At 43.2% G+C, this 18,943-nt stretch overlaps 1 protein-coding gene across 1 annotated transcript in view; it reads left to right on the top strand.

Moving 5' to 3' along the window:
• Positions 1 to 18,943, top strand: part of ZNF143 (zinc finger protein 143) — a 145,415-nt gene that overhangs the window by 105,256 nt on the left and 21,216 nt on the right. The gene's annotated exons all lie outside the window — the stretch shown is intronic.

Below are 18,943 nucleotides of genomic sequence, written 5' to 3'. Positions count from 1 at the left end.
CAATCTCTTCATGAGTCAATACAATCTGCAGTTTCTTCTGCCGATTTCTGGTGACGACGGACACGCTCAGCGTCCCTTTTCTCTTTGCGTCTTTGTTCAAGACTTTTTGACCTTGAACGCGGCATTTTGATATTGAGTTTTTCTTTGCTTCAGTGTTGCGGCGGAATCTTCTGTTGAAAGTTCTTCTGCACAGTGCCAGTTAAAGTGCTGATATTAGCCCGGAACTAGCCACACTGAGGTGACTTCAATGTGTAATGTGAACGTCATCCGTATGCAAACTCGAATTAAATACATGTTATCAAGATGGCATCAGCATAAATATCCCGTACAAGGCTGACGTAAGCGTATATATTATGACTGTAAAGTGTAATGTGACACTCATCAGTATGTAAAGAAAACAGTCGGTACGATGCAGATGACTTCATCGGTAAAACCAACGCAAGGCAATGTAAAGAGAAGAAACTTTTATGTGATGACATCAGCAGGGAAAACCCACGAAAGGCAATGCAAATAGAACAGTGAATGCGATGCAGATGACGTCAGCAACGGGGAAAACCCACGCAAGGTAATGCAAATAGAACAGTAAATGCGATACAGATGACGTCAGCAGCGGGGAAAACCCACAAAAGGCAATGCAGAGAACAGTAAATACTATGCAGATGACGTCAGCAGGGGGAAAACCCACGAAAGGCAATGCAAATAGAACAGTAAATGCTATGCAGATGACGTCAGCAGCGGGGAAAACCCACGAAAGGCAATGCAAATCGAACAGTGAATGCTATGCAGATGAAGTCAGCGGGAAAACCCACGCAAGGTTATGTAATGAGAACAGTAGATTTGATGATTTAGATGACATCAGCAGGAAAACCCCACGCAAGGGTGACGTAATCATATTGTGAATGCAATGTGTAATTTAACACATCAGAGTGCAAACAATACCAAAATAATATATGATTACGAAGATTTCAGCATCAAATAGATATCTTAGGGATTAATCCGACACCAAAAATATGAAGCATATTTACAACATGATTTAGTGCCTGATGTTCATGTACAGTTGTCTCCTTTGCAGCCATTGACGTTCAATAAAAGTGACCTCGTTGACCTTTGCCACTTCCGGGGATTTAAAATTTAATACCGAATATTTAGGCGTTAAGTCGATGTAAACTACAGCAGAAGTGACAGTGTTACAGCAACCTCCCCCCCCCCCCCCACACCGCAACCGCTCCCTTGGGTGACAGCATTGTACATGTGTCATATTAGAGGGTGGTGAATTGAATACTGAACATTTGGCGTTGATTTGATGTAAATGGGAACAAATTTGAAACTGTTATCACGAAAAAATGAGTTTGACCTTGTTGTGACCTTGACTTTTGATCCAATCACTTCCAAAATCTAATCGATTTGTCCTCTTATGATGTCAAACATGTCACAAAAATATCAGCCGATCCGCCTGTTATTATTACCTTTGTATTAAGTTGTCCACAACGCATCTCAATACAAATATGCATTTCATGACCCCCATGACCTTTGACCCACAACCGCTACCTAGGATGACAATAGTACTCTACCTTGTGTCATTTCAGAAGATGGGGAATTGAACACTGAACAACTTGGAGTTAATTTGATGTAAATCGGAAACATATTAACCGTTTTCATCATGAAAAAACGATGTTGACCTTTTTGTGACCTTGACCTTTGATCCGATCGCTCCTAAAATCTAATGGATTTGTCCTTTCATGATGCCAAACAAATCCAAAACAATTAAAGCCTCTCTGCGTTTTGCTTTTTTTTGCGTTGAGTTGTCCACAACGCTTTCCAATATAAATGTGAATTTGTGTGACCCCCTTGACCTTTGACCCCCCAACCACTGCCTTGGGTGACAAAAGTACTATACCATGTGTCATATTAAAGGATGGGGAATTTAATTTTGAACATTTTGGAGTTAATTTGCTGTAAATCAAAATAAAATTGACAATTTAATCGCGAAAAAACGATTTTGACCTTTTTGTGACCTTGACCTTAACCTTTGATCCGATCGATCCCAAAATCTAATCGATTTGTCCTCTCGCGATGCCAAACACATCCACAAAATTTCATGACAATCTGCGAAGTGGTTTTTGTGTAATGTTGTCCACAACGCTTCCCAATCAAAAACTCCATTTTGGTGACCCCCTTGACCTTTGACTTCCACAGACTAACTAGGGTTGCAAACACTATACCATACGCTGTATCAGTGGATCGGGATTTTGAATACTGAACATTTTGGACTTAATTTGATGTAAATCGGAACAAAATTGACACTTTAATTGCAAAAAAATGATTTTGACCTTTTTGTGACCTTGACCTTGACCTTTGATCCGATCGCTCCCAAAATCTAATCGATTTGTCCTTTCATGATGTCAAACAAGTCCACAAAATTTTGTGACGATCTGCTAAGTGGTTTTTGCGTAATGTTGTCCACGACGCTGCCCAATGAAAAATGCTTTGTGGTGACCCCCTTGACCTTTGACCTCCAACCGCTAACTCGGGTTACAACAACACCATATCATATGTTATATTTGAGGATAGGGCATTGAATACTGATCATTTTGGCATTAATTTGATGTAAATTGGAATAAAATTGACTGTCTTATCGCGAAAATAAAAATGTTTGACCTTTTTGTGACCTTGACCTTGACCTTTGATCCGATCGCTCCAAAAATCTACTCGATTTGTCTTTTCATGACAACAAACCTTCCCACACAATTTCAAGCTAATCCGCTGTAAAGTTTTTGTATAAAGTAATCCAAAACATTGTTAATACCATTTTTGGTGACCCCCTTGACCTTTGACCCCCAACCGCTACCTAGGGTAATTACGCCACACTTTCATGTGGCATAGCCTAGAATGTAGAATTGAGTAATGAACATTTTGGTGTTGGTTTTATCTCGTTCGGATAAAATTGACCGCGTTATGACGAAAAAAGCGATTCTGACTTTTTCCTGACCGTGACCTTGACCTTTAATCCGATTGCTCCCAAAAGCTTCGCCTGGCATCCTTGAGTAACTGCACATCATCTCTGAAAATTTCATGCAAATCGGTCCAGCAGTTTTTGCGCAATGTTGTCCGCACACATATTTACCAATAAATAAATACACAGGGGTCAATACAATACCTTCGTCAAACGAAGTTTGCGAAGGTAAAAATCTCATATTTTAAAAGTAAAAATAACAGGATTATACAAAAAGGCATATGTTCGGTGTGTTGCTCTAAAAAAGAGTAAATTTATCTCCAAACACAAAAGATTTTATCAGGAAGTAAATTTACAACTACTGGAATACCAGGGGAATTACATCTCCCAGGGTATTATTTCTGTGGTCCAGGAACAAAGTTGAATAAAAGATTAGATGAGGCTGACAATCCGAAACTGTGGAGCAAACCTATCAATAGGGTTGATGAAGTGTGCATGAGGCACGATATTGATTATGGAAATACCACAACGTTGGAAAAAAAAACATGAAGCTGAGAGGGAAATGTATAATTTGTCTCATACAAAATCCAACCTTGAGAGAAAAAGTTGATATGTTCATCGTGAAGAAGATGATCAGTGCCAAATTGAAACTTGGGCTTGGAAATTCAAAAAACTTATAGGCTCTTATGATGTCATTAAGATTGAAGAGCAATTAGCTGATGAATTACATAAACCAATATTCACAAAGTTTCATAGAAGGAAGGTTTATTCCAAGGAAGTTGATTATATCTGGTCTGCTGATTTGATTGATCTCAATAATAAGGGGTACAAGTATGCTTTAACCATTATTGATTTGAGGAGTAGATATGCGTGGGCTGTCCCTTTGGAAAAACAAAACCGGGAAGACACTCATGTTAGCCTTCCAACAGATATTTAATAAAAGTAAGCGAAAACCTAAAAAATTATGGACTTAAAAAAAAAAAAAATTACAGAGTTCTACAACAAAACATTTATGAATTTATGAATTATGCAGCACCTTTAAACAAGGAAAAGCTTTTGTTATTGAGCGATTCAATCGCACTTTAAAAGAGAGACTATATGAAAAATTCACCCAACTCGATTCTCAACAATGGTTATCTTTAATTCAGGATATTGTAGATAAGTATAATGATACGTTTCACACCTCAACGAATACCAAACCATCAGAAACATTTTCAAAATTAGAATATGAAAAATAGATTAATGTCAGAAAGCCTAAGTTCAAAGGTGGTGATATAGTAAGAATATATAGGTGAAAATCTCATTTTGAAAACGGTTATACAAAGCGATGGACAAATGAACTTTTTAAAATCGTTGATGTAATAGATACAGTTCCTTGGACTTGTAAGGTATATGATTTAAAGGGGGAAGAGATTTTTGGTTCATTTTATTCACAGGAATTGCAAAAGACAAATATAAATTGAATTTTTTGACTCCGCCCCCTTTTAAACTCCGCCCCTTTTGGCTCCACCCACACAAGCTCCACCCACAAAAACCACATCCACAAAAACCACATCCATACAAACCCCACCCATGCAAATACCATCCACATCCATCATATTCACATAATTAGTGATTAGTTAATTCGTGCCCCACACACATGTTTATTTAATTTAAAACAATTTGCTCCACCCACACAAACCACATCCACACAAGCCCCACCTATCCACACAAGCCCCCACCCATCCACACAAGCTCCACCCACCCACACAAGCTCCACCCACCCACACAAGCCCCACCCCCCTGTACACCCCCATCTTTGCCCCACCACCCCCTCATCCCATCCCCCACCCTTCCCCCCACACACACAGGGAGGGGAGGGAGGGTGGTGGGTCGTTGGGGGGAGCGCACCTATCCCCCCTCCCCCTCCTTTGCACTTCCTTTATTCTTGTTTTTGATAATTAAGAATTAAATAATTGAAAGCAAAGCAAATATAATTCATCAAGATTGAAAATATTAAACATTTTTCTTTGGGTAAATATTCAGTTGCGAGAATGAACGATCTTTCCCAGCAGTCTGCTTCAGATATCTTGTGATTTTGAAACTCAATCGACATATTCTGTTCAAAACAGAGTGAAGAACAATTAGGGTATATAAAGATGAATATATTATGATATTAATAAAAATAATAAATATAACATTTACCTCCAGAAGATAGAGTTTTGTGTCCATTTCATCCAGATGAGCATTTAAACTGGAACAAGTTTGAAATGAATCACCCCCTGGAATTTCAACATCTTCCCATTCAAGGTTGCGAAATTCATTCGCTTCACCACCCATGTATGAATCAGTTTTAATGTTGATAATAAAAAGCAAGTCCTCAAAAATTACCACCAAGTTGTGGTATTGCTTTTAAATTAATTACCACCATGTCAAATAATAGGTTATGTATAAGGAGAACAAAAAAAGACAGACGGAGACAGACAGACATAGAGAGAGACAGAGACAGATATAGAGAGATAGTGGGGCAACTTCGCTAAATATAGCATAACAATTGTGCATTTTGTGAGGAAAGCACCAAATTTGGCACACTGTCACTAGTTCCCTATCATATTATGAACAGATTTGGATATTGGGCCATCTCAAATTCAGCCGCTGATGGCTGTGGCAGCCATTTTCCACTGCCATCAAAAATTTTGAGATGGCCCAATATCCAAATCTGTTCATAATATGATAGGCTACTCGTGTGCCAAATTTGGTGCTTTCCTCACAAAATGCACAATTGTTATGCTAAGTTGCCCCACTAAGACAGAGACGAACAGAGAGAGACAGATAGACAGAGACAGACAAACGGAGGGAGATACAGAGAGACAGAGACGCACACGCACATGCACAAATACACACATACCACACACACACATACATGCACAAATACACACATGCACAAATACACACATACCACACACACACACATGCACAAATACACACACACACAAACGCACGGAGACAGAGACAGAGCGATAGTTTTCTCACCTTGGACTCAGATCATTCAAGATCAAAGGACGTGAGAGTACTTGTTTCCAGTCAACAATAATATCACTCAGTTCATTTCAAAACGAATAAATGTCTTCAAGGAAGTCATTCATTTCTATCCACTCGTCGTGTAATTCAGATAACTCATTTTTAACATCAGTTATCAAAGAAGTTCTTATTGGGGACAACCTGTTAGAAAAAAAAAACATACAATAATTATTCGTCATATAGTGATTTAATTAATAATAATCAATTGCTTCACCATCATTCTATGAGGAAGCCAGACTTTACAATACACACGCACAAACACAAACTTACCAATATTGTGATGGGTTATCTTCTTCGTCAGATGAAAGATGGTTCATGTCTCAGTCATTTACCATTGGGACAAGATGAGAAAAATGAAAAAAACGTCAAACAGAAGAGATTTCAACCGAGAGAAATTGCCTGGCTTATAAACACAGTCTTCACACTAGTTGGTTTAAATATGCAATTTGATGATGTCATGGGAGATTACATAACAATGGTTTTTCCAGAGTGTGTTTCCACAAAGGAAATGACTTGGTTCGGGTGAGGCAACCGTTCTCAAGCAGTTTGACTCATTTTATCACGAAAATGAAAATGCTTCAAATGATTTTGATAAAACCTACGTTTAAAAGCTGTTTTTAACTAAACTTTGTTCTGTTAGTGTTCTGATGATTTAAAATATAACCACGATAGACAAGGCACAGAATACTTCCTCATTTTCATGGCATGACTGTGCTCCAAAAACACTTCCTTATTTTACAAAACTGAAGGAAATTAATGTTATAAGAAAATGCAGTTATTCCCTAAAGGATAACATGGACAAATATTCATTGGTTCGCTCTTTTAATAGAATGAAAATATGAAAGGAAAGAAGTGTTTTAATCAGTAAGTCTCAATTTTACATTTGCTTGTATGGGAGGGGGAGAAAATGAGTCTCCTATTTTGGGCTTTTGGGCCTTGAGACAGAAAGTTTTTCCCTTTTCCCCATTCATTTGAATGGCTGCCTCAGAAGCCCCATTTATCCTCTACTAATAATACAATATAGACGACTTGAGATTTTTCAGAAAATAAATATTGGTGCTTGACCCCGTTGCCCTCAAACGAGCCTGATCGACACTGGAAAATGAACTGCAAACATCTGTATATATTTAACACTGCATTATTTTAGGTAGTACAAATCACCAAGCCAAGAAGGGGTTAATTTGGGGGAAGCCAATTTCTTCTGTTTTCGTCCTGTAAATTTATCAACTACAATGACTGTAAAGCACAAAGCTAATTCCAACATAAGGCTCACTTAAGGGAAATTTATTAGCTAAATAGAACTTGACTCATACGTGTACACACACACACACACACACACACACACACACACACACACACACACACACACACACACACACACACACACACACACACACACCTGGTAGGTCTCCATTCCATCTCCTGAAACCCACCCACGTGTGGAGACAGCGGACAACAGCAACTTGCATGTACACACGCTCATATATGCACGCACACATGGAGGTGGTTATTTTGAGACCTGGGAGGGCTCGGTTCCATCTTCTGAAACCTGCATATGGAGATAACCAACCACACGCACACGCACACACGCACAAGCTTTGGTGCCAGATAACACACAGGAATTGAGGCAGACACAAGTGCCAGTCGGTTTTTAAAATGTATTTTATTTTATAGGGGGATAGGTTTGTTTGCAACTTGCTATTTGTATGACGAGCCGAGAAGGAACAATGAGTGGTCACTGGAAAAACCCTTAAAATTGCAACAGCCAGGAGATGGCACGTACTTGATGTAGCTTGAATCTCCGTTTTGCAACACAAATGAAGCCTGAATATTGTTTCTGGGGCAATCCTGTGGTTGGTATTCACAGTCTAATCACTCCTCCACAAACACAGGAGCAACTGTTTTCTTTTTGGCATTGGCAAGCTCACCTCATTGTCTGACTGCTCATTCCACTGGCCAGTCACATCTATCCCTGTCATCTGCACACTCAAGCTGACCATAAAACATCGTCATGATTGGTCCATCAGCTGTTCCTCAGACACCCTTTAATTTTGAAATTACCACGTCTGGTGGCTCTGAACTCATTGGCTTAAACTTCATAATGGAAACAACAACAGCTCCCATTGCCTACGCTGTGAAAGGATCCATCCTTCATTGACGGGTGTCCATTGGGATTCAAATGCTACATGAGCATACAAGCCAAGCCCATGGTCCTTGCATATGCATTCTTGCAGGCACACACCAATTCTCATTGGATGGTTTGGCTTGAAATAGCCAATAAGAAAGCCAGATGAGACAGTTATGAATGTACCCATAAATGGCTGAATTCCACAATGGCAGGCTGTTTTGCACATTTAAAGTGATATTGCCAATTTATTATGCCATTCTGGTGTGTGTGTGTGTGTGTGTGTGTGTGTGTGTGTGTGTGTGTGTGTGTGTGTGTGTGTGTGTGTGTGTGTGTGTGTGTGTGTGTGTGTGTGTGTGTGTCCGTGTGTGTGTGTGTGTCCGTGTCCTCCATAACTCCACAACTATAAAACCTATAAAACCTAACTTTGCATACTTACTAAGACAGCTCCAAGGAAGTGCAAGACTGAAAATTGTGTTTGGATTTAACAGCCTTATTTAATTATATCCTTCATCAGACGATCCTCGGCCACCTTGCTATCTGGGATCTTAACGTGTTTCCTGGGTAAACTCTCTGGGGTCTGAAGCCACCATGTTTCTTTGGCCTGCTCAACCATGCCTTGACTTGGAACAGGCTGCAACGATTTCTTAACGATAAAGTATTTTTTTTCAGTTTCCTCACTCATATTATCGAATGACTTCATCATAGCTATGGATCGCTGGGTACATTGCTGTGCTTATAAACACTTGGAGATGCCAGCGTTCGTGGCTTTATTTCATTTCTACATTTGAATAACTGAGAGAATGTCTTAAACTAAGCAAAATTACAAAATGTAAGCTCCAGATTTGAAAGTATCAGCAGTTTCGACTCCTAAAAAAGTGTTGAATTGTCCAATTCGGACATAGATCGGACATCGCTATCGCAAGCCAACCATTCAATTGGAGTGCTTGCTTGAGTGCTTAAGCTACTTGCTGAGCGCCCTACAGTGGATGGCGGTGCAGTTCTTGTCCCGAACGGGATGTATTGTCGGCAGTTCCTGTGGGGTAGAGCATGTTCTGATGACGTGTTTTTGCTGCAGCGCAGATTTAATTCAATAACAACACCAACAATTGCACGGGCATTGTTCCCTCAACCTCTATCTTCACAGAGTAGTGCGTCACTCCACAGGTTTGTGTGACCGGTGTAATGTAACTGAGGATTTGGTTCATGTTTTCTCTCTCTGCCCTCGGTACGATGAGCCCAGATCGTGTCCACTGCATTCTGTCCGTGTTAGGATGCCGGATGCATTTTTCCATCTGACTCAGAAGCACCCCCGGTTCTGTCAATCAGTTTTAAAATTCATGAAAGAAACGGGTCTAACTTGATAAGTTGTCACATTGAGGGTTGTGAGGCATAAGCCAAGGAGAGGGCTTGTGGAGTGGCTGGTCAGGTAGCTAACTGGCTCAGTGACGGGAAGCAAAGAGTGGCTGTGAGTGGGAGGATATTTAGCTGGGCAGAGGTAAGTTGTGGGGTACCTCAGGGATCAGTACTGGGACCATGATACTCACTATAATTCACAGACCGGTGTTTGTGTGTTTGTTTGTCATGCTACTCCACTTACAGTTCTGGCCCAATTACAACCAGACTTGCTACAGTGGATACAAGCCAGTTTCGACTCCTAAAAATGATTTGATTTGATATCACCTAAAAATGATTTGAAAAAACATCAATGATTTGTACAGTGGAGTTGAGAGTAGCTTTCCAAATTCGTACATGACACAAAGCTTGGAGGTAAGATAGCAGAGAAAACCAATTAATGTATAGGGGTGTTTTTATCTTTGATGGTGGTCTTGGGGGGTGCGGTGGGAGGGGGATGCAAATTTCCCATGTAAATGTGTATCGTGTCGCGATGCCTCCAGGTGGGGGAGGGTATTACAAGTCTCCACCATTTCCAGTACAGTATTCCTGTCCCCATGTTTTCCAGTGCAGTTAGGTGTTTTGAATTATAAGCAGTCGGTATGTTTTTGCTTCATGCACGTAAAACCCGGGGGTTTTTCTTTTTTTTGCGTATACAGAGCTGTCAGTTGCCTACACCGCCCAAATCGAGGTAGGCGTTAGAAGAACGTGTTGCATGCTTGGAACAAGATCACTCGTAGGCTGGGTACTCTGCTAGTTATTCATAATTTACATCAATTATTTGGACAGTGGTGTTGAGAGTAACTTTCCAAATTCGCACATGACACAAAGCTTGGAGGTAAGAGAGTAGAGAAAAAAAAGGGGGGAGGGTTGATCACTTTCAGGAAGTCTAAACACGTTAATGGATTGGGAAAAATATTAGCAGATGTACAGGTAGTTGATAAAAATATGGAAACATCTCGGTAAATGAGGGACACCAAGCAACAGCTTCCACACAGGTGTGGTCCATGTGTTAATTAAGCAAATAACATCCCAGCATGCTTAGGGTCATGTACAACTCGAAGGGCACACTGCGACGTCACAAGATATGCCTCCACCCACATTATTACATCATTATACATACTTTTACCAAGTTTGATTTGCATCCCTGAACCCAGATTCAAAATATAAAATAATTCTGGATGCCAGACCAAGTGTCTGATCAGGTTGAAATGTTAACATGTATTCCCCATGTGTAATAGATATTAATGTGACGTTTCACGTCGAATGATGAAGCGGTTCATGAGAAAGAATGGTTTTTAAGATTTTTGTCCAATCCAATACAGCTGCCAGACCACATGACTTACTCATTATTCGTCAACACCCGAGTATTCCCAAGGCTTGGGGAACATGTGTAACGTTTCGCCTCGATCTGATCAGCCGTTTCGGAGAAGATTTTTGAAGGTTTTTATGTTAAAAACAATATGACTGCCAAACCACGTAACTGATGACCTCATCAACCCCCCCCCCCCCAATTTAATTTTGCCCTAGATGACCCTCAACATTTTTCATACTGATTGGACAAAGCGTTCGACGTCTGCAATTATGATGTCATAACGAAGCCACCTGTGACATCATGAAAAAAATCACTTCTTTCCCATGGGTAGTACTTCATATGTGCCAAATTTAAATTTTTTCCATGGAACGGTTTCGGAGATATGGAGGTCAAAAGTTTTTCCTTTTTTCCAACATGGCTGCCGAATCACGTTACCGATGACGTCATAATTATCATTAAATATTCTACATGAGTAGTTGCACCGATGGTCAAAATTTCGTGCCGATTGGATAAGCGGCTGCAGAGAAAACCGAGAAAATTAGCATGGACAGACGGAGGGACTACCCAAAAACATGTCACCGGCGACTTCGTCAGCGGAGGCATAAAAATGCTGCACAGGCCAAGTTGCCTATAATTATGGCGAGCAATGCTGCAAGAGGATACCCCCCCCCAAAAAAAAATCCCCCATCCACAGAGAATGTGTGATCAGCCAGTGGTTTGATGAGCATGACACTGATGTTATCCATACGTCATGGCCTTTGCCACCAGATCTGAACTGAATCAAGCATTTATGGGATATTCTGGAATGATGCCTGAGACAGCATTTTCCACCTCTATCAAACAGGTGTGAGTTAATTGACTTTCTCGTGGAAGAATGGTGCCGCATCCATCCTGCAGAATTCCAGACATTGGTGGACTGTATGCCACGGCACATACAGGGCCGCATGTGGTAGTCCATTGCCCTATTAAGTAACTTTACATTGGTGTTTCCATTTTTTGTCCATTACCTGTAGTTTAACACAAATAAATCTACCCCACTCCACAGTCAGTTTTGTTAAATTATTAATAATATTTTTTTAAACTCCCCATGTTTTACCTCTGCCACCGAAGGTGGAAGGAGGTTATGTTTTCACCCTGTCTCTGTCTGTTTGTGTGCAAGATATCTCAAAACGTTGTGGAAGGATTCGGATGAAACTTGGTCGGCAGGTTGTGTGTGTGATGAGGACGAATTGATTCAATTTCGTTGAAGACCCAAATCCAGATCTGGATACAAGATTTTTTTTAACTTCTAAAGTGATTCTTCACCATTGAGAGATGGGGCGAAAAAACGATATATAGCATGATATTTAAAGAATTTATTGGGCCCGATATTTTCTCCTGGATCAGGGCATTGCGTGGCGGAGGTATGCGCTCTATCGAGTGCCCTTCTAGTTATTTTTAATTCCATGGTGATATCCCTGAGCCTGTTGCAGTTTTCTCATCCCCTCAATTAAATTAAGGTGTTAGGTTGATGGATTTAGTTAGCCTCCCCCTATGGGATAGGGTAGGCTTGTACCTGTTGTCAGGTTTGTTTGTATAATTAGTGCCCCCAGTTTTTAATGGGACCTCAGAGTTTCTTTGATGCCTGGGAATCCTAAACCACCAATTAGGTGTTTTTTCCCTCTTTAGCCCCCTCTCCCATGCAGTGGTGTCTGTGTCTGTCCATCTGTCTCGTAACTGTTTTACCATTTAAGTTTTTGTCATTAAATTTTCAACAAATCTTTATTATGAGACTAATAAATACCACCTGTTGCTCTACTGACAAATACTAAAGGGGAAGAGGAGAGTGAAAGAGAGGAGGGAGGGATTGTGAGGAGGTGGAGGAGCAAAGAGTGAGGGGGGAGGGGGAAGAGAGAGAGTGAGGAGGTGGAAGTGGAAAGAGAGGAGGGAGGGAGTGTGAGGAGGTGGAGGTGGAAAGAGAGAGGAGGGAGGGGGAAAGAAAGAGTAGGGATGGGGAGCAGGGAGGGGGAGAGAGTGAGGAGGAGTGGGGGAGCGAGGATGCAAGGAGAGTGAGGAGGGGTGGGGGAAGGTCGGGAGAGGTGAGAGGAAGGGAAGCAATTTACGATTCATACCATCTCATCAAAATGCTTCTGCATAGAATAACAGTGTAGATGGAAACAAAATAATGTCTGAAATCCATTTTATACCAGTCATACTATGAACACCGCCCGGACGTGTCCGGAGATTAATGCAGTCCGGAAATGAGAGAAGACAAATTAATAATTTGGTCAAAGGGTCAAAGTTCAGTCACATAAAATCATCAATTTTCATTCAGTTGACCTGAAATTTTAACATGGGTCACTGAATTTGTTCACCAATGAAAAGCGAGAAGCTGATTGTTGTTTTTTTGTTTGTTTAAGATCAAAATGTCAGAGGTCAAGGTTACATAAAAATGTCAATTTTCATCTGATTGAGAGGAAATTTGAGGGTTTGCATATTGAGTCACTGAAGCCTATTGCTTTTGAGGTTGAAAGGTCACGGTCGCTGAAAACTGTCAATATATTTGCTTGATTTTTTTTTTTTTAGCTGTTTTCGTCATGGTTTGCATCTATCTATAATTCCAGCTGCGTGTGTGTGTGTGTGTGTGTGTGTGTGTGTGTGTGTGTGTGTGTGTGTGTGTGTGTGTGTGTGTGTGTGTGTGTGTGTGTGTGTGTGTGTGTGTGTGTGTGTGTGTGTGTGTGTGTGTGTGTGTGTGTGTGTGTGTGTGTGTGTGTGTGTGTGTGTGTGTGTGTGACCGACCGCTGTTTCTCAACAACCACTGGTCCGATCTAATTGAAACTTGCCAGGTATATTACTGGGGACCTGAGTATGTTCCTTTTCAAGGTTTCATATTAATCGGACAAGAGGTTCCCAAGTTATGGCCATTTATTTACCAAACCAACGAAAAGACACGTTGCTGCGTAGGTGTGGTCGATGGGGAAAAGGGCGCCATTTAGTTACCGTGGCGTAGGAGTGGCAATGGTCAATATAAGTTAATGTCATGGCAAGCAAAGATAGGGAGGTAAACTTGATTTTAATTTGGATTTTAATTAACTCTGTGTGTGTATCACAGCAGTTGTTACTTCAATGAAAGCGATAATTCGTGGAATGCATGTGAACATTCCATATGGGCACGCACTACTTCCGGATAGTGATGACACTGTATTCTATTAATTTCTCGATTTCTTATGCGCATTTATAGATAAACACAAGCCTGGTGTTGGCGCAGTGGTTAGGGCAGCAGCTTGGGATCCAAAAGGTCCTGAGTTCAAGCCCTGTTGGGCCACTGAATTAATACACCAGGGGGTTGACTCAGCCTGTCATCCTTCCGAGGTCGGCGAAATGAGTACCAGTATACTGTGCTGGTGTATACCCCGGTTAAAATAGGGGTACCATATCCCTGTGTCGTAAGAGGCGACCAGGGTTGCGTCAGGAAGGGCATCCGGCGTAAAACATGTGCCAAATCATTATGCGGATCATACGGATGAGCCGCTGTGGCGACCCCTATCGGGAGCAGCCGAAAGAAGAAGAAGAAGAAGAAGATTTATAGATAAACACAATGCCCCAATCCAGTCGTCGTTTACGAGAGCGAAGGAACGGCCTGTGTGGTTGTGTGGTTGTTTGAAAGTTTTTTTTTTAATTTTTGGTTTGCACGTACGGCAAAGGCGGAGGAGCTCCTTGTGAGCCAACGGCCATCCATATCTAGTGCCCAACTGTGTCTGCGGACGTCCTCCTGCAGTTGGGTTACTTCTTATTAGGAGGTTGGTGGCAGGATTTGCACTCCAGCCACCGTAAAACGCTTCATTCCGCAAAACGCAAAAACGCAAAAAAATCTGAAAACCCACTCCGTGGGAGTACCTCCTGTGCAGCTTCCCTTCGCAGGGCAGCTCACCGGATGATGGGATTGGGGCAAAGCCTTCGGGACCCCCAATCTTTGATAGGAGGGAAACCACGGGGTAACATCCCTGGGTCAGATTGCGGGAGAGTGTGTCGGAGTGGTGCTGAGGTGTCGTCCACCAGACGGCGGTCTCCTTGGGTTAACCTGAGGCGGTCCCTTCGGGTGGGTGCCTGGAATGTCCTATCCCTAAGAGAGGATGATCACCTGTCTCTGTTATCATCTGAGCTCAAGCGTTTGGACATCGGGATTGCAGCTCTCTCTGAGGTTCGGAGACCGGATTGCGGCGAGATAATGGTGGGTGGTTACACCTACTATTGGTCTGGTCGCTCTGATGGTTACCATACCCAAGGAGTTGCTGTAGCTGTGTCCAATAAGCTGACCCCAATGATAATTGAGGTAACACCGGTCAACGAGCGTATTATGAGATTAAGGATTCGTCACTCCTTAGGTGTCATTTCCCTGGTCTCTATTTATGCTCCGACTGAGGCGAGTGATCTTACCGTGAAGGATGCATTCTACGCCACACTCGAGTCTGTGGTTGATCAGTGCCCCAGACGAGATACACTTCTAGTCTTGGGGGATTTCAATGCATCGACTGGAACTGATAGGGATGGTTATGAGGTGTGTGTTGGTCCCCATGGGTCAGGAACTATGAACCAGAATAGCACTAAGTTCCTTGACTTTGCAAGAAGTCATGGACTTAGGGTGGCTGGTTCATGGTTTCAGCGCCCACAAGCTCATCGCTGGACTTGGTATTCCAACGCTGGCGGTGTGGCAAAGGAGATTGACCATGTCCTCATTGACGGTCGTTGGAGGATGATCCAGAACTGCAGGGTCTACCGGAGTGCTCAGTTCCTCAATACTGACCACAGGCTTTGTTGTAGCAACTCTAAAGCTGCACCTTAAATCCTGGAGAATGGTACCATCCCAGCCTAGGCTGGATGTTGCCAAGCTCAGGGATGAGAGAGTAGCTGAGGAGTTTGCGAACAGGCTGAGTGGACACTTGGGGGGTCTGGGTGCTTTGGGGGGGTCCTGAAGAGTTGTGGAGTTACCTTCAAGACCACCGTCCTTGATGTTGCCGGTGGATGCCTTGGAGTTCACCGCAGGGCAAAGAAGAATTTTGTCTCTCAAGGGACACTGGATACCATTGACCAGAGTCGCAGGGCCAGGCTGAATGGCAGAGCTGAGCTGTTCAGGGAGCTGAGGCGTAAAACTGTACGTGCACTGAGGGTGGACAAGGAGGCCTATGTGCGAGGAATCTGTGAGGGGTAGAGCATCACCTGTGGACAGGTGATTCTCGTCCCGCTTACAGGGAATTCGCGCATTACGCATCCAAGCCCATCCCTCGGAGCAATGCAGTTCGAGCAGAGAGTGGTAGGCTCTTGACAGAGGAGTCTGAAGTGAAGGCCCGCTGGGCCGGTTACTTTGAGCGGTTGTACCAGGCTGATCCCCCAGCTGTCGAGTTGGACGTCAAGGGTGTTACAATCCCTGTTGCTGACCCTCGAATCAACTGTGGTCCACCATCGCTTGTGGAAACACGGGCTGCGGTGAACCAGTTGAAACGGGGCAAAGCTCCAGGGATCTGTGGCATCCATGCTGAACTTCTCAAGGCTGGTGGAAATGCTGCACTGGCGTCGTTGCATGCAGTTTTGTGCTCTGCCTGGAACACAGGCATCATCCCAACTGACTGGAAGAGGGGCCTTGTTGTCCCTCTCTGGAAAGGGAAGGGTGATCGCCAAGACTGCAACAACTACCGAGGGGTGACGCTGCTCTCAGTGCCGGGCAAGGTCTTTGCTCGGATAATTCTTGATAGGGTTCGCCACCATCTGCTTGAGCACCAGCGTCCAGAGCAGTCAGGCTTTACACCAAAGAGGTCAACGATTGACCGTATCCTTGCTCTTCGTGTCCTCACTGAACGCAGACGAGAGTTTCGGCAGGGGCTGCTTGCAGCCTATGTTGATCTCTGTAAAGCGTTCGATTCAGTGAATCGGGATGTCCTCTGGAGGATTCTTGGTCTTCGTGGGGTGCCACCGAAACTGATCGATCTGATGTCTGAACTCTACTCTGGTACTGAGAGTGCTGTGAAGTGTGGTGGTACCGCCTCTGACTTATTTCCAGTTGTTACTGGAGTTCGTCAGGGATGTGTACTTGCCCCCACACTTTTCAGCACTTGTATGGACTGGATTTTTGGGAGGATGTCGGAGAGATCAAGTTGCGGTGCATCGTTTGGCAATGTCAAGATCTCGGACCTTGATTTTGCAGATGATGCAGTCATCTTTGCGGAGACTTTAGACATCCTCTTGGGGGCCCTCGAGGTGCTGAATGAGGAGTCGGAGCCGTTGGGATTACGGATTTCTTGGGTCAAAACAAAGATCCAGGCTTTCGGTGACATCTTGGATGCTGCTGTCCTGTCTGTGTCTGTTTGTGGTGAGGATGTTGAGGTCGTGGATAGATTCACTTACCTTGGCAGTGATATTCATGTCTCCGCAGGTTGTGAGCCGGAGGTCAATAGACGTCTGGGTCGGGCCTGGGGAGTCATGGATTCACTGGATCATGGGGTGTGGCGCTGCCGGTACCTGTGCGGGAGGACGAAAGTCCGAGTCTTCAGGTCCTTGGTACTTCCAGTCTTGCTCTATGGGTGCGAGACTTGGACTTTGACCAAGGATCTGAGACGGAGACTTAATTCCTTTGGTACCAGGTCTCTTCGGAGAATCCTTGGCTATCGCTGGTCGGATTTTGTGTCCAACGAGCGGTTGCTGAGAGAGACTCGGATGAGATTTGTTACCTGCATAGTCCGTGAGCGTCAGCTGCGGCTGTATGGACATGTGGCTCGTTTTCCTGACGCTGATCCTGCTCACCAGATTCTCTCAGCGAGGGAGTCTCATGAGTGGAGGAGGCCAGTGGGCCGACCACGTGCCTCATGGTTGCAGCAGGTTGACCATCATCTCAAGGAGATGGGGATGGGCCTGGCATCTGCCTGGGGGATGGCCAGACGGAGGCCCCCGGAGTACCGGCGGAAAGTGGACGCAGCGACGCGCTGTTCTGGCACATGCTCCCATACCTGACCTGACCTGACGTACGGCCATGCACGTACGGGCACGCAAGGGTGAAGGAACGGCCTGTGTGGTTGTTGTTTCTGGCATGCGGTTTGAAAAAAAAAAAAATTTTGCATGTACGGCCACGCGCGTACGGGGACACGTACTAGTATGGAATAATAATAATAATAATAATAATAATAATGTCTGAATACAATGCACACGTGGACAGGCTTTGCATTCTCAGATGCTTTCTCGTTCTTTCTCTTTTCTGTCAATGTCCGAGCTGTATCGCTGATCCAGCTGTACTTTAGGAATGAAATTTTCTATCAATAATGGGAATAAAAGAAAGATGGGGTTCACATTTTTGACCTTGACCTAATTTTTAAGTTTATGACCTAATTATAGACGATTTAACATTTTTCACCATAGCTTGACTAAGGTTTATCCAATCAGAACAAAATTGCCCTTTCTAGATGGCCTAGTGCCCTGTTCTTCATTGCACGTCCTGCGAGCCACTGGCGGCACCTGGTGGCCTAAAGTGAGGCCCCTAACGTGCAGCCGATAATACACAAATGTGAAGACACTCCATCGTAATCCGCAATAAATGCTATCAAATTGACCCCATGGTTTCAAATGAGTGTTCCAACGCGTAGCATAAAAGTAACATCACTACATCAGGATATGGTTGCAGTGTATAAATAATTACGCTAGCAGCCCAGTTAACTACAACGACGAAGAGTATGTGGAGGCGGGGCCCAATCGCAGCCATTACGGAGTTCTGCAGGCAGTGTGATGGCTCTCACACTGATGTCTTATCGGCAAAAGTGCCCCCCTTCGAAACAATAGTAAAGATCACTGGCCTAGAGCATGGTGTATTTCCACGTAATCGTACCCCTCTGAGTTAAAAGTCAAGGTCAAATGGTGGTTTGGAAAAAAAAAAAAAAATTTTCATCACTCAATTTTGCCAATGCAGAATCTGAAAGACCACTTGGCCTTCTAAGATGTCTTTGCATCATAATAGTGCACCTGCACTGAAGTTATGCATCTGGCATTTGATTATTGTCGACCTATTTTCCTTGGATTGTGGCCTAATTATATTAAAATACCTTTTTAATCATCACTTGAATAATTATTTTCCTCT

Source organism: Eptatretus burgeri, chromosome 6 (assembly GCF_056783735.1).
Source record: "Eptatretus burgeri isolate ZD-2024b chromosome 6, Ebu_testis_v1, whole genome shotgun sequence".
Classification (NCBI taxonomy): Eukaryota; Metazoa; Chordata; class Myxini; order Myxiniformes; family Myxinidae; genus Eptatretus; species Eptatretus burgeri.
Note: the sequence above shows the minus strand (reverse complement) of the source record. Positions and strands in the feature narration are given on the sequence as shown.